Source organism: Rutidosis leptorrhynchoides, chromosome 3 (genome assembly GCF_046630445.1).
Source record: "Rutidosis leptorrhynchoides isolate AG116_Rl617_1_P2 chromosome 3, CSIRO_AGI_Rlap_v1, whole genome shotgun sequence".
NCBI lineage: Eukaryota > Viridiplantae > Streptophyta > Magnoliopsida > Asterales > Asteraceae > Rutidosis > Rutidosis leptorrhynchoides.
The window spans coordinates 518,504,617-518,521,022 of record NC_092335.1 but is presented as its reverse complement, the minus strand read 5'-3'; positions in this window follow the sequence as shown (position 1 = coordinate 518,521,022).

Here is a 16,406-nt window from a genome sequence, read left to right as displayed (position 1 = left end):
AAATTTGAAGTTTAAGGCTTCTAATCATGTTAAATAGCATCAATCTAGGTTATACAAGCATAATACATAAGCAATTTAAGCATAATTACACTAAAAAGCATCAAAATCAAATTGGGTATAAAATTGCTCAAGAACACTAATTTTCGTATTAAATAGTATTTAGGTGTAGAAATTTACCGTTTTTCTTGAGTAATTCCTTGATAGCATCCTTCTCAACATGATTTTAGTAAAAGATTTGATTAAAAACGGTGAAAAATTGTGAATTTCGGAGGTTTTAGTGTGTATTTTTCGGGTGTTTTGTTCGCAGTTTTTGTGGATGGGGAAGGGGACTGATCAGTTCATCTCGTTATATTTTTTTCTGGATTTTAGTCCCTCCGCGAGTCGCGGCAAATTTACCCTTCAAACTCCGCGAGTCGCGGAGTTTGTATTTTTTTTTTTTTAAACATCTTATACTAATTAAAACAATTAAGTAATTAATTTTAAAATTTTGTTTCCCTTGTTATTTATGACGAGGTCGTTTCAGAACGATGTCCTACTCCGTCCCTCGACAAAATTTTAAAATTTGTCTTTTTCAAGCGATTGTTTTAAAAGCTTAGATTTTTGGGTTTTTTTTAATGTTTTTGGCATACTTTAATTCAATAAGATTAAAAATAATGATAATAAAAGTTCTCGTCCCTCCCTCGGGTAAAGCAATTTCGGTTCAAAGACGTAGTCTTCAACTTACGACGAATTTTAAAAATCATATTTTTAACTTAGTAAAATAAAGTAAATTTTTGTTTTTAAATTCACACCAAACTTAAATTAAAAATGCATAAAATTAAAAATTCATATTTTAAAATTAAAAATTCACACCAAACTTAATTTAAAAATTCATATTATAAATTCACACCAAACTTATATTATATTTTTGTTTTTATACAAACTTATATTAAAAATATTAATTGTTCAAATATTTACAATTTTAAATATATTAATTTAAAAAGTTTACAATATTAAATTAAAAATCTTTTTGGCTTTTATCCCACTTTAATCAATCAAATATTATCAAAAATATACGCCCCTCTTTTCGATAAAGTAATTTCGGTTCCATGACCTAATTTAACTCATGACGAATTTTTGAAATATTTTGGGTTGATTGATGAAAGATATTTATACCTTAAGAATAAACATTAAATTTCGCCGTGATGTAATAAATTTTTGAATGATATCAATAATTTCGGTCGCCAAACCTAATTTTATTCAATACCAATTTAATACTTTATAGCGAACAAATTAGCATTTATTATCAAAAGGTTAAAAATAAAAAAAAATAAAATAAAAACTGTACAGACTTACCTGTGAGATAGTATTCTTAGTGATATGATCTATCCCATTCATAAGATAGTCGGTTTAATTGATTTTCCATGGCTACATAGGCGTAACCTCGAGCATTCAGTGTTTTTTCTTCTAAACATATGAACGGTCCGTCTCTGCATAACGTAACAAATTCGGTGTTTGAATAGGTTTGATTATTTGAACATTTACCTCCATGTGACCATTTTCCGCATTTGTGACATCTTTCAAGGTGTCGTGCTCTTCTTTTCGCTGCGGATTTTGATTTTCCTTTACCAAATTGTAACTTATTATCTTCGCATCTGGATTCTTTTCTTACTCCGTCCAATCTTTCTCTGATTACTGATACTATTTCACTCGGAAGTGTGTCATTATTACGTTTAGTGATCAAAGCGTGTAGCATTAGACCATGGTTTAGTTCACAGGAAGTCTTCATTTCATAAAAACCTAAAAAAAATAAAAAATTCAGAATGGGGGGAGAAGACTAGTTCTTTAGGGTCTGCTAGGGAAAGACCATTCGGGTTCCATTTTCGAGAACTACACGAAAACAGACAATCTAACTCTAACAGAAATACATATTATCCTTTAAAGACTTGATTCTCCCCACACTTAGTTAGCTGTGGTATCGAAATTGTGATTAACTTCGTTGTCGACTTCCATCGGACTATCTATGTAGTGTTTAACTCTGTGACCATTAACTTTAAATTCAATCCTATTTGAATTTATTAATTCTACTGTTCCGTATGGGAAAACTCTTTTGACTATGAATGGTCCAGACCATCTTGATTTCAATTTTTCAGGAAATAGCTTGAATCGTGAATTGAAAAGAAGAACTTTGTCTCCTTCTTTAAATTTTTTTGAACTTCTGATTCTTTTATCATGCCATTTCTTCGTTCTTTCCTTATAGATTAACGAATTTTCGTATGCTTCATGTCTTAATTCTTCTAATTCATTTAATTGATTTAACCGTAGATGTCCAGCTTCATGTAAATCAAGATTACATGTCTTCAAAGCCCAAAATGCTTTGTGTTCAATTTCTACTGGAAGATGACATGCTTTTCCATAAACAAGTCTAAAAGGTGTGGTTCCAATTGGAGTTTTGTAGGCTGTTCTAAAAGCCCAGAGTGCATCCTCTAATTTAATGGACCATTCCTTCGGATTTGATCCTACGGTTTTCTCTAGAATACGTTTTAAAGCTCGGTTGGTATTTTCAACTTGTCCACTTGTTTGTGGATGATATGCGGTGGAGATTTTATGAGTTACTCCATATCTTTTAAGAACTTTCTCAAGTTGATTGTTACAGAAATGAGTACCCCGATCACTTATTAAAGCTTTCGGTGTTCCAAACCTTGCAAAAAGACGTTTTAAAAAATTGACTACAACTCGTGCATCGTTAGTTGGGAGAGCTTGTGCTTCCGCCCATTTAGATACATAATCAATGGCTACGAGAATATAGAGATTATTATGAGATTTTGGAAATGGACCCATAAAGTCAATACCCCAAATGTCAAATACTTCACATACTTGAATGACATTTTGTGGCATTTCATCACGTTGACTTATTTTTCTGGCCCTTTGACAAGCATCACAGGATTTGCAAAGAAGGTGTGCATCTTTGTAAATTGTAGGCCAATAGAATCCAGCATCATAAATTTTTCTTGCTGTTAGTTGAGGCCTATAGTGCCCTCCTGTTGGTTCTGTGTGACAATGGTTTAAAATTTTACTAGCTTCATCTCCGAATACACATCGGCGTATTATTCTATCTGGACAACTTTTAAACAGATGTGGATCTTCCCAGAAATAGTCTTTTATATCACTGAAGAATTACTTTCGTTTTTGGTACGATAATCCTTTTTCAAGGAATCCACATACTAAGTAGTTTGCATAGTCTGCAAACCATGGAATTTCATTATAATCTATCTTCAATAGATATTCATCAGGAAAGTTGTCTTGTATGGCCGATTCATTTAGAACTTCTAATTCGAGATTTTCAAGACGAGAAAGATGATCAGCGGCGAGATTTTCTGCTCCTCTTTTATCTCGAATTTCAATATCGAACTCTTGTAAGAGTAAGATCCAACGGATTAATCTTGGTTTGACATCTTGTTTTGAAAATAGGTATCTAAGAGCAGAATGGTCGGTATAGACCACCATTTTTGCTAGAACGAGATATGAACGAAATTTGTCAAAAGCAAAGACAATAGCAAGGAGTTCTTTTTCAGTAGTTGTGTAATTTGTTTGTGCTCCTTGTAACGTCTTACTAGCATAATATATAGGTTGAAATCGTTTTTCAATCCTTTGTCCTAAAACGGCTCCCATTGCAAAATCACTTGCATCGCACATTAGTTCAAACGGTAGATTCCAATTTGGTGTTATCATGATCAGCGTATTAGTGAGTTTCTCTTTAAGAATATTAAAAGATTTGATGCATTCATCTGAAAAGATGAATGGAGCATCTTTTTCTAGGAGTTTATTCATAGGAGTGGCAATTTTAGAAAAATCTTTTATGAAATGTCGGTAAAAACCGGCATGCCCTAGAAAACTCCTAGCTCCTCTAACATTGGTGAGATGTGGAAGTTTAGCAATTACATCTACTTTAGCTCTATCCACTTCAATTCCTTCCTTTGAGATTTTATGTCCAAGAACAATGCCTTCTTTAACCATGAAATGGCATTTCTCCCAATTAAGTACTAGATTTGATTGTTCGCATCTAATCAGCATTCGTTCAAGATTAGCTAGACATGATTCAAATGTATCACCGAAGACTGAAAAGTCATCCATGAAAACTTCCATGCATTCTTCTATCATGTCGTGAAAAATCGCCATCATACACCTTTGAAAGGTTGCAGGGGCGTTGCAAAGTCCAAATGGCATGCGTTTGTAAGCAAAAGTACCATAAGGGCACGTGAACGTGGTTTTCTCTTGGTCCTCGGGTGCTATTGGAATTTGAAAATATCCGGAAAAACCATCTAGAAAACAATAGTAACTGTTTCCGGCTAGCCTTTCCAACATTTGATCAATGAAAGGTAAGGGAAAGTGATCTTTTCTGGTGGCGTCATTTAATTTTATATAATCAATACACACATGCCATCCTGTTACAGTCCTAGTAGGAATAAGCTCATTTTTCTCATTTGTAATGACAGTCATGCCACCCTTCTTAGGCACGCATTGAACTGGGCTTACCCATGGACTATCAGAAATTGGATAAATTAAACCTACATCTAGCAGTTTAATAATTTCTTTTTTAACTACATCTTGCATATTCGGATTTAGTCTTCGTTGGCGTTGCACACACGTTTTATGACCTTCTTCCATAAGGATTTTATGTGTGCAATACGAAGGACTTATTCCTTTAATATCATGAATCTTCCATGCAATGGCTGGTTTATGAGTTTTCAACACAGAAATGAGTTGTGATTTCTCATTTTCAGTAAGAGAAGACGATATTATTACAGGTAATTCAGATTCACCATGTAAATAAGCGTATTCCAAATGGTTTGGAAGTGGCTTTAACTCTAATTTCGGAGGTTCTTCTATCGATGATTTGTATCGATATCTGTCTTCTTCTTTTAACATTTGAATTTCTTCTGTTGTTGGTTTATATCCATTAGCTATAAGTGTAGCTAACATTTCAGCTTCATCAATTGGTTCATTACCTTCTCCTAAAAAACATTCTCCCGTTCCTTGTAATTCTAAAAATTCTTCCAATAATTCTGCATGTGAATCTATAGTTTGAATATAATAACATGTATCATCTGCAGATTGCGGTTGTTGCATTGCTCTATCAACTGAAAAGGTAACACTCTCGTCCTCTATACTTAGGGTCAATTTCTTACCGAACACGTCTATCATTGCTTTAGCCGTGTTTAAGAATGGTCTTCCTAATATGAGAGGAACTTGAGAATCTTCTTCCATGTCCAGAACAACAAAATCTACTGGAAATACTAAAGTACCAACTTTAACTAGCATGTTCTCCATTATCCCTCTAGGATATTTTATTGATCGATCGGCTAGCTGTATGCTTATTCTTGTTAGTTTCAATTCTCCAAGGTCTAGTTTAGCGTATAGTGAATACGGCATTAAATTTATACTAGCACCTAAGTCTGCCAATGCTTCTATTGAACTAAGACTACCCAGAAAACATGGAATTGTGAAACTTCCTGGATCAGATAATTTTTCTGGTATCTTATTCAACAGCACTGCTGAACAATTAGCATTCATAGTAACGGCCGAGAGTTCTTCCATTTTCTTTCTATTTGTGATTAGATCTTTCAAGAATTTAGCATATCTAGGCATTCCTGAAATCACATCAATGAAAGGAAGATTTACATTTATCTGTTTAAACATATCCAAGAATTTGGATTGCTCGGCTTCAAGTTTCTCTTTTTTTATTTTACTCGGGTAAGGAAGTGGTGGTTGGTATGGTTTAACATAAGATTTATCCTTAGCTGTGTTATCTTCATTAACCTTTTTAACTACCGGTTTTTTTTCTTATCTTGATCAGGTTGTGGTTCTTGTGGAATAGGAATAGCTTCTTTAGAATTTACAGGTATTTCAGGTGGTTTAAGTGTTGTACCACTTCTTGTGGTAATGGCTTTAGCTGTTTCATTCCGGGGGTTAGCATTTGTATCACTAGGTAAACTTCCCGGTTTTCTTTCACCTATTAACCTTGCTAGGTTACTTACTTCTTGTTCCAAATTTTGAATAGAAGCTTGTTGATTTCTAAATGCTTGAGCATTTTGTTCATTGGTTTGTATTTGAGATGTGAAAAACTGCGTTTGAGTTTCAACTAGCTTCGTCATCATATCTTCTAAATTCGGCTTTTTATCATCGGTTTGTGGTGGTTTGTTTTGAAAATTAGGTCTTTGCTGGTTGTAAGTATTGTTGGATACTTGTTGATTACTAGGACCTTGTTGGTTGTTGTATGGAATATTTCGGTTATAATTCTGGTTTTGATTGTAAATCGGTCTTGGCGGTTGATAATTATTTTGATAATTATTTCCAGGCCTTTGGTTTAGATATGAAACATTCTCTCTTTGTTCCATTGTTAGTTCAATACTGAGACAATCTTTTGTCAAATGTGGTCCTCCACACTGCTCACAACTAATTCGTATTGAGTGTATATCCTTAGTCATTTTTTCCATTCGTCTCTCGACAGCATCTATCTTTGCAGAAATGGAATCTAAGTCATGGCTAGAATCGGCTCTAGCTGCTTTAGATGATCTAACGATATCTTTTTCTTGGTGCCACTCATGTGAGTGGGAAGCAGTGTTATCAATAATTTTGTAAGCATCAGTTTCGGTTTTCTTCATAATAGAACCACCAGCTGCTATATCGATGTCTTTCCTTGTAGTGATGTCGCATCCTTGGTAGAATATTTGTACTATTTGACAGGTGTCTAAACCATGTTGCGGACATCCTCATAATAATTTTCCAAATCTTGTCCACGCCTCATATAGAGTTTCATTTGGCTTCTGTGTGAACGTAACAATTTCTCCTTGAAGTCTTACGGCTTTAGATGCCGGAAAGAATTGTTTAAGAAATTTTTCAACTAAAACGTCCCATGTATCAATCGCCCCTTCAGGTAACGATTCCAACCAATCTTTGGCTTCTCCCTTTAATGTCCAGGGAAATAACATGAGATATATCTGTTCATCCTCCACTTCTCGGATTTTAAATAGTGTGCAGATCCTATTAAAGGTACGAAGATGTTCATTTGGATCATCCTTCGGCGCACCACTAAATTGACATTGATTAGTCACCATATGTAGAATTTATCCTTTGATTTCATAATCTGGCGCATTAATGTCAGGATGAGTAATTGTGTGACCTTGGCCAGTGCGTTTAGCTCTCATTCGGTCTTCCATACTTAAAGGTTCCAGATTCTCCATAATTGAATTTGTTGAATCGGAATCACTAAAGGATTCTGATTTAATGGTTCGTTCCTCAACAGTCTCTGTTTGAATGATTGGTGGTTCCGGAGGAAAAATTAATGGTTCAGGATCTACGAATCGTCCCTGAATATTCTCCGGATTCTCAATTGTGAGGTCGGATTCAAAAAATGGATTATCGGAAATTTGACTTGGAGTACTTGGTTGACTGGATGACGATTCTAAAGAAAAATCAACGGCGGTAATATTAGCTAGATGTCTTGATCTAGTTACAGGTGGTGAATGTACAAAAGGTGGTGAACGTCTTGCTCGGTGCATTCACTGAATATCCTATTAGTTTTTAAAAGGAAAGAAAAATTATATAAGTTATCCAATTAATAGATTTTTCTGATTTTGTCCACGTTTCGAATAGCCAAAAGATGCAGCAGAGGGGCAGGATTCGTTTGGTCTCAATATAATTGAGGACTGTTTGGCTCCAATAACCCGGTCCACGTACAAATCCAACTATTACTACGAACCAGAAAATTTTGATGTCTATCAATTTAACCACTTAAAACAATTTTTGGTAATTTTAAGAAATATTAGATAAGAAGTAGAATAAAAATCTATGTCCTAAAAACTAGAATGGCGAGAAATAAGAAAGAAAAAGAGCGCGTCGAAAAAGAAAAGGGTCGAAAAATAAGAAATAATAAAAAAAATGACTTATAGAACTTAAAAACACTCGACTAACCCAACCTTATTACTATCACTAACTTAAAATTATAATCGCAAATTGAGATTACTAATTGGAATGATAATTGATACATAGGTAAAAGGCGTCTAAAAATATTAAAGCTTACAAATCTATATCCCAAATGGCAATATCTTAAAAAGGTACTAAAACTTAAAAAGGCGTCGCAAAATTCTAAAGCACCTAAATCTTAGTCTAAAGAAAAAGCACTTAAGAAATTTTACGGCAAGCCTAAAAATCTAGAAATAAAAATAACTATGGCAAAAACTGAGTTTAAAACAAAAAACTAGCGAAAAACACAAATATTACGCTAAAACAATTAAAAAGGGACAAAATATAAAAATATACTAAAAGTTGTAAAAAGTAAAATTTTTATAAAAATATTATTTTTATATTATTTATTTTATAAAATTATTAATTTTTATATATTAATAAAACTAAATAAACTTAATATTACAAATTAAATAAATAAAACTAAATTAATTAAAATTAATTAACTAATCAAACCCTAATTAGGTTTTAAAATTAATAATAATAATAATTATCCCGTAATTAATGCTGTTAGGGTTCATGTGTGGCCCGTGTCAGACGGCTCCGCGAGTCGCGTTACCACGTGGCAATAAACGCCACGAGTCGCGGGATTCCAAATTTCAGATGACAGGCTGATTTAAATTCGACGCGTTTTTGTTTTTTTTTATGTTTTATATTTTCTCTTTTAATAATTAAATAAAATATTTATAAAAACTAAATAAAAACTTATGTTTTAAAAACTAAAAAAAATAGAAATACTCTATAATTTTATAAAAATCTTAAAAATAGATTTATATATATATTTTTTTTTCTTTGATTTTATGTTTTAAATAAAAACAAAATATTTAAATAAAACTTATATTTTTATAAAATAAAAATAAAGAAACTTTATAAAACTTAAATATTTAACAAACTCTTAAAAATATTTATATTTTTGTTTTCTTTTTATGTTTTCAAATAATTAACACGTATTTTTACAAAAGCGTATTTTTTATAAAAGTAAACTAAAAATGAAAATCTTTTTTTTTAATATTTAGCGTTGCGCTTTCGGCGTTTAAGTTCCCCGGCAGCGGCGCCAAGAATACTTGATGTTAAAGCTAAGGGGTATAAAATACTATTAAATTTTACAAGGAAATACTATTAAATACGATACAATTTTACACAAGATATTTATTTATTTAGAGAATGGATATACTTAAACCTTGCTACAACACTTATAGGCAGTGTACCTAATCGTACAGTAGTGTAGTTTTTAGTAAGTCCGGTTTGTTCCACAGGGAAAATCTTTAAACAAAGCTTAACGCTATATTAGTTTTATTTTATAAAAATACAAATATATATATATATATAAGTAATATTATTATTATAAAGGGGGGTTTTTACCGTTTAATGACCGGTTTGTCGATTTTAAAACTTTAGTCGCAGTTAAAACCAAAATTAAAAATAAATACAAGACTTAATTTAAAGCGTAAAGTAAATAACGATAATGAAATTGCGATAAATAAAAGTGCGATAAAATAAACTTGCGATAATTAAAAAGTACGATAATTAAAAGTGCAATTAAATACAAAATAAAGGAAATTAAATATGAAATAAAAGAATTATGCTTATTTAAACTTCCGTAATCATGATGTTTGACGTGTTGATTTTAGTTTTATGCCCATGGGTTAATTGTCCTTTGTCCTGGATTATTTAATATGTCCGTCTGGTTTTTGTCCATAACAGTCCATCAGTCATAAATATAAAGTGCGAGTATCCTCGTCAAATTATCCTTATACCCGAAGTTAAATATTCCAACTAATTGGGGACTTAAACTGTAACAAGATTTTAATACTTTGTTTAATAATTACACCAGGATGTCGACTGAGTGTAACCCAAGGTTTTAATACTTTGTTATCAATTATGCCAAGTGTCCTTGTACATAATTTCACCCCTGTTTTAATAATTCCATAGACTATTAATTCATTCCCGTGTCCGGTTAAATGAACGATTATTCGTACACATAAATACCCCGCCCATCGTGTCCGATCGAGTGTATATGGTTATTTATAGGGACGCCCAATTGTAAATCTTTATATTAAAATTAACAAACTATCATTTAGTTAAACAAATATAAAGCCCATTAATAGCCCATAGTCTAATTTCCACAAGTGTCGTTCTTTTGTCCAAACCCCAATTATGGTACAAAGCCCAATTACTCAATTTTAGTAATTAGCCCAACATCATGATTACTTCGGATTAAATAAGCATAATAATAACTTAGCTACGAGACATTAATGTAAAAAGGTTGAACATAACTTACAATGATTAAAAATAGCGTAGCGTTACACGGACAGAATTTCGACTTACACCCTTACAACATTCGCTAACATACCCTTATTATTAGAATTAAAATTAAAATTAAAATTAAAATATAAATTATAAATATAAATATTACGTATTGATAGATGGATGGATATATATTGATCTTTTTACGATCAAACTGCGTTTGCTTTTATAGGCATTTTCATTTTTTTGGGGCTCCGCGAGTCGCGGCCCTCTCGTTCCTCAAACTCCGCGAGTCGTGGAGATATCAAATCCAGCTCACAAAGCCTTGGCTCCTAGCTTGCCGACGGATTTAAATATAAATATAATATATAAATAATTATAAGAATTATTTAAATATTATATTATATTTATGTGCATAGTTGACTTGTAATTTTTAGTCCGTTGCGTCGAGCGTTGAGAGTTGACTCATGTCCCGGTTACGGATTTTCGAACGTCCTTGCGTACTATTTTATATCTTGTACTTTACGTTTTGAATCTTGTACTCTTGTAATTTTGAGACGTTTCTTATCAATAATTGGAACCTCTTTGATTGTATTTTGTACTTTTGAGCTTTTTGGTCATTTGCGTCTTCAATTCGTCGAATCTGTCTTTTGTCTTCACCTTTTATTATTTAAACGAATATCACTTGTAAATAGAACAATTGCAACTAAAAGCTTGTCTTTCTTGAGGAATAATGCTATGAAATATATGTCCGTTTTTAGCATTATCACTAGCGGTAAGCTCTAACTCCAAAATTCATTTTTGTGTTCATCATTCAAATTTAGGGCTTTTAATTGTATGTTCATAGATGGAACCCCACTAGTTGTTGATGGAAGATAATAACTAGGATTCGAGTTTAAAAGTGTTAAAGGCGGGTTTTGGTTTGGTAAACTAATTAACCAAGTTTAATGCTTACAAATGAGTGTAATCACTAGTGTTTAGTGATTATTGAAGCAATGGAAGCCTTTTGTGTACATTTGCTTGACTAATTTTGATTAGAGTCAAAATTAGGGTTTGGTGATGATTGTGACTCGATTGTCGATTTAATAAGGTTTATAAACTTAAAATGAGGTAAGTTGAAGTATAAACCCGACTTAAATATGTTTTGGTGTCAAAACTTGTAAATGATGAGATTTTGACTATTAAGGGTCAAAACGGGTTTTGGGCAACAAGCGAGTTAAAATGCGTTCGATTTCTAAAGTTGGTACTTTTAGGTATTTCGGGAACGCGGGAATTGGTCTTCTTGGTTTCGGACCTTCGTGTAGCGTTAAAGTGTAAAGGGGCGTGAATTGCACTTGTTGTTCATTTGGGCGGGTCGAGAGTCCAAATGAGTTTGTATTGATGTTTATGTGACAAATGGAATAGGTACGTTCCATTGGCGAGTTGCGGGATTGGATTGCACTTCATCGAGGCGTTTAAGGTGAGTGTAAATTTACTATGCACATGTGTATGTGTAAAATGGGTGCGTGTGTGTAGAGTGACCCTTACTTGGGTTTACTCTATGTTGGTGTAGGTGAATGGACTCCTCTTGTGCTTCGGGTCCATGTGATACGCTTATGCGTTTTGGGTTTTACCCTTGGTGTGGTGATTTGGCTAGCGTTTTGGATAACCCTTTTGGCGATGGGTTGCTAGCATTTGTTGTTGAGGAAATGAATCTCGGTTAGCGCGGATTCATGATGACTCGGATAGTTCGGTCATCTTGGTGATGAGGTGGTAAATTTTGGGTTGTGCGAATTCACTAAGGCTCGGGTAGTTCGGCCAACCTCGGTTGTAGAAGTGGTGAAGGAAGTGAATCTCGGGTAGTGCGAATTCACTAAGGTCCGGGTAGTTCAGCCGACCTTCATGTGGTTTGGGTTAAGGGGTTAACCTTATTGTTGTTGTTGATTATTAGTTATTGTATATGTACATACTTATCGTTGTGTTGTAGCTAATCTTGTGGCGTTAGCTTGGTGATTACGTAGCGTGTAGCTACTTCGTGTATTATGCTCTTTTGTAGTTTGTTTACCATGCGGTGACGGTATGTGTTTATTTTGATGCTTGGTGATGCGTAGCTATTTTATGCATATGTATGTGTATAGTATCTTTACATTCACTAAGCATTAGCTTACCCTATCGTTGTTGCTATTTTTATAGGTTCGCATGATTGGCGGCTCGGGTAAGCATGGGGATTAGAGATCTTGGCTAGGTTGCCTTAAAAGACGTGCTTTTGGATTGATTAGGATTGAGTAGCGTATCCCCAATCACCATGCTCGGTTTTGTTGGAAATTAAAATGGTCGGGTCGTGTTTGCCCGTTCGGATAATTAAACTATGTCTTAAATGTTTTTAAAAGTTTATTGAACTTATTATTCGTGTTAAAGATGTTTTCGGAAACATAATTGGGACCTAAATATTAATGTATTAACGACAAAACTTTACGGGCCGGTTTAAATACGGGTTGGGCCGTTACAATATATATATATATATATATATATATATATATATATATATATATATATATATATATATATATATATATATATATATATATATATAATAAAGTCTCTTTCAATAGTTTATAATAGGAAAAAAATTCAACCACGCGTTGCTGCGGTAGTATTCAACGCGCGGTCATGTTTGGATATACGTTGTTTGGTACCTAATATATCTAGTAGGTTGGATTGTTTGTTGGACGTGTATGTATATGTATGTAATATAGGCCGAAATATGTAGTATTTTTTTAACGATATCCGTCTCTCGTATAGTTAGTCGCGTTGTGTTCGTAAAATTATTTCGAGTTAAATGGTGTTCTCGGAAAAATTTAACTCGCACCGAGCGAGAATATAGGGCCCATTATCTAGTGTTTTGTTAACGGTGTCCGTTTCGCGTATAGTTAGTCCTGTTGGGTTCGCCTGATTTTTTCGAGTTGAACGGTGGTCTCGGGAAAATTTAACTCGCAACGAGCGAGAAGATAGGGCCCCGTTAAAAATTCGGGTCTTAGTAGTTTATTTTATTTTAAGAAAATTATATATTTACGCTTTCAACCCCTGAAAAAGTGTAAATTTGAGGGTCCGTTTTGTAAATTAAGCCGAACTTGGGGGATCGTTTATAGTGTGAACGCAAACGCAAAACGACAATCCGGTTAAACTGAGACGACCAAACTTTGGTCGACATTTAGTGTGTAGGTAAATAAATAAATTATAATACATACATAGAAAATCGATATAAATATCTCATAAAAAATAGATGTTATAAAAAAGAATTGTAAAAGTGTTTAGCCTAACGATCATTAGACAAGAAAAAAGGTAAAATAAAAATTAGATTTAATAATAAAATGGCAATGGATACAATATAAAACCGCAAAATCTAGAGTGACTAATAGTTTAGAAAAGTAAATGGGATTCGGTTTTATTACCGGATGAGGCGGGCGGGTTAAATATTGGGTCTCTAAATAATAAAAATCGTGCTTTGCTTGAAAAATGGTGGTGGCATTTTAAGGTTGAACAAAATTCCTTGTGGGTAAGGGTCACAAAAAGCATATATGACTGTGATGGTGGCTTATACTCTATAGCGGTAACTAGCTCTAAATACCTATCCGCCTCTTGGTATTCTATAATTAATAATGGCAATTTTTGTGGATTCTATTAACATCCCATTCACTTCCTCTTTTAAGAAACTAATAGCTGATGGTAAGCTAACATATTTTTGGAATGAAAAGTGGCTTGGGGATTTTAATTTAAAGGATAAATATAATTGATAATGCTAAAAACGAACATATATTTCATAGCATTATTCCTCAAGAAAGACAAGCTTTTAGTTGCAATTGTTCTATTTACAAGTAATATTCGTTTAAATAATAAAAGGTGAAGACAAAAGACAGATTCGACGAATTGAAGACGCAAACGACCAAAAAGCTCAAAAGTACAAAAGACAATCAAAGAGGTTCCAATTATTGATAAGAAACGTCTCGAAATTACAAGAGTACAAGATTTAAAACGCAAAGTACAAGATATTAAATTGTACGCAAGGACGTTCGAAAATCCGGAACCAGGACCAGAGTCAACTCTCAACGCTCGACGCAACGGACTAAAAATTACAAGTCAACTATGCACATAAATATAATATAATATTTAAATAATTCTTATAATTATTTATATATTATATTAATATTTAAAACCGTCGGCAAGAAAGACTCCAAAAGGGACTGAGCTGTAATTTCAAACTCCGCGACTCGCGGAGTTTGAAGGCAAAAATGCCGCGAGTCGCGGAGCCCCAAACTCTGAAAATCCCTATAAAAGCAAACGAATTCTGATCGCAAAAATGACAATATATCCATCCATCTCTCTATCTATATCGTATATATTTATATTTATATTTATATTTATATTTTAATTTTAATTTTAATTATAATTCTAATAATAAGGGTATGTTAGCGAATGTTGTAAGGGTGTAAGTCGAAATTCTGTCCGTGTAACGCTACGCTATTTTTAATCATTGTAAGTTATGTTCAACCTTTTTACATTAATGTCTCGTAGCTAAGTTATTATTATGCTTATTTAATCCAAAGTAATCATGATGTTGGGCTAATTACTAAAATTGGGTAATTGGGCTTTGTAACATAATTGGGGTTTGGATAAAAGAACGACACTTGTGGAAATTAGACTATGAGCTATTAATGGGTTTTATATTAACTAAACAATACCTTGTTAATTTAATATACAAACTTATAATTTGACGTATTTATATATAACCACATACGCTTGACTGGGTACGGTGGGCGGGATATCTATAAATACCAATAATTATTCATTTTACCGGATACGGAACTGGATTAATAGTTAATAGACTTGTTGAAACAGGGGTGAATTACATTCAAGGGTAATTGGTGTAACTGTTAACAAAGTAGTAAAACCTTGGTTTACACGCAGTCGATAACCTGGTGTATTCATTAAACAAAGTATTAAAACCTTGTTACAATTCGAATCCCCAATTAGTTGGAATATTTGACTTCGGGAATAAGAATAATTTGACGAAGGCTTTCGCTCTTTATATTTATGACTGATGGACTATTATGGACAAATCCGTATGGACATATTAAATAATCCAGGACAAAGGACAATTAACCCATGGGCTTAAAATGAACACGTCAAACATCATGATTACGGAAGTTTAAATAAGCATAATTCTTTTATTTCATATTTAATTTCCTTTATTTTATATTTAATTGCACTTCTAATTATCGCATTTTTATTGTTATTGTATTTAATTGCATTTTTAATTATTGTACTTTTTAATTATCGCAAGTTTATTTTATCGCACTTTTATTATTCGCAATTTCATTATCGTTATTTACTTTATGCTTTAATTTAAGTCTTGTATTTATTTTTAATATTTTACATTTGGTTTTAACTGCGACTAAAGTTTTAAAATCGACAAACCGGTCATTAAACGGTAAAAACCCCCCTTTATAATAATAATATTACTTATATATATATTTGTATTTTTATAAAAGTAAACTAATATAGCGTTAAACTTTGTTTAAAAAGATTCCATGTGGAACGAACCGGACTTACTAAAAACTACACTACTGTACGATTAGGTACACTGCCTATAAGTGTTGTAGCAAGGTTTAAGTATATCCATTCTCTAAATAAATAAATATCTTGTGTAAAATTGTATCGTATTTAATAGTATTTCCTGAAAAATTTAATAGCTATTTCGTATACACCTCGCGAAACATCAAGTATTTTTGGCGCCGCTGCCGGGGACTCTCTTAAAAGCCGGAAGCGCAACGCTAATATAATATATAAAAAAAAAAGATTTTTAGTTTACTTTTATTAAATTTCATTTTTATAAAAATAAGTTTTAAATATTCGAAAATATAAAAAGAAAAACTAAAATATAAATATTTTTAGGAGTTTGATAAATATTTAAGTTTTATAAAGTTTCTTTAGTTTGTAAAAATATAAGTTTTATTTAATTTATTTTATAAATATATTTTATAAATATAAAAACCGAAAAAAAAATAAAATATATATATAAATCTAGTTTTACGATTTTTATTTATAAAATTATAAAGTAATTCTATTTTTATTTTAGTTTTTAAATATAAGTTTTTATTATATATAAATTTTAGATT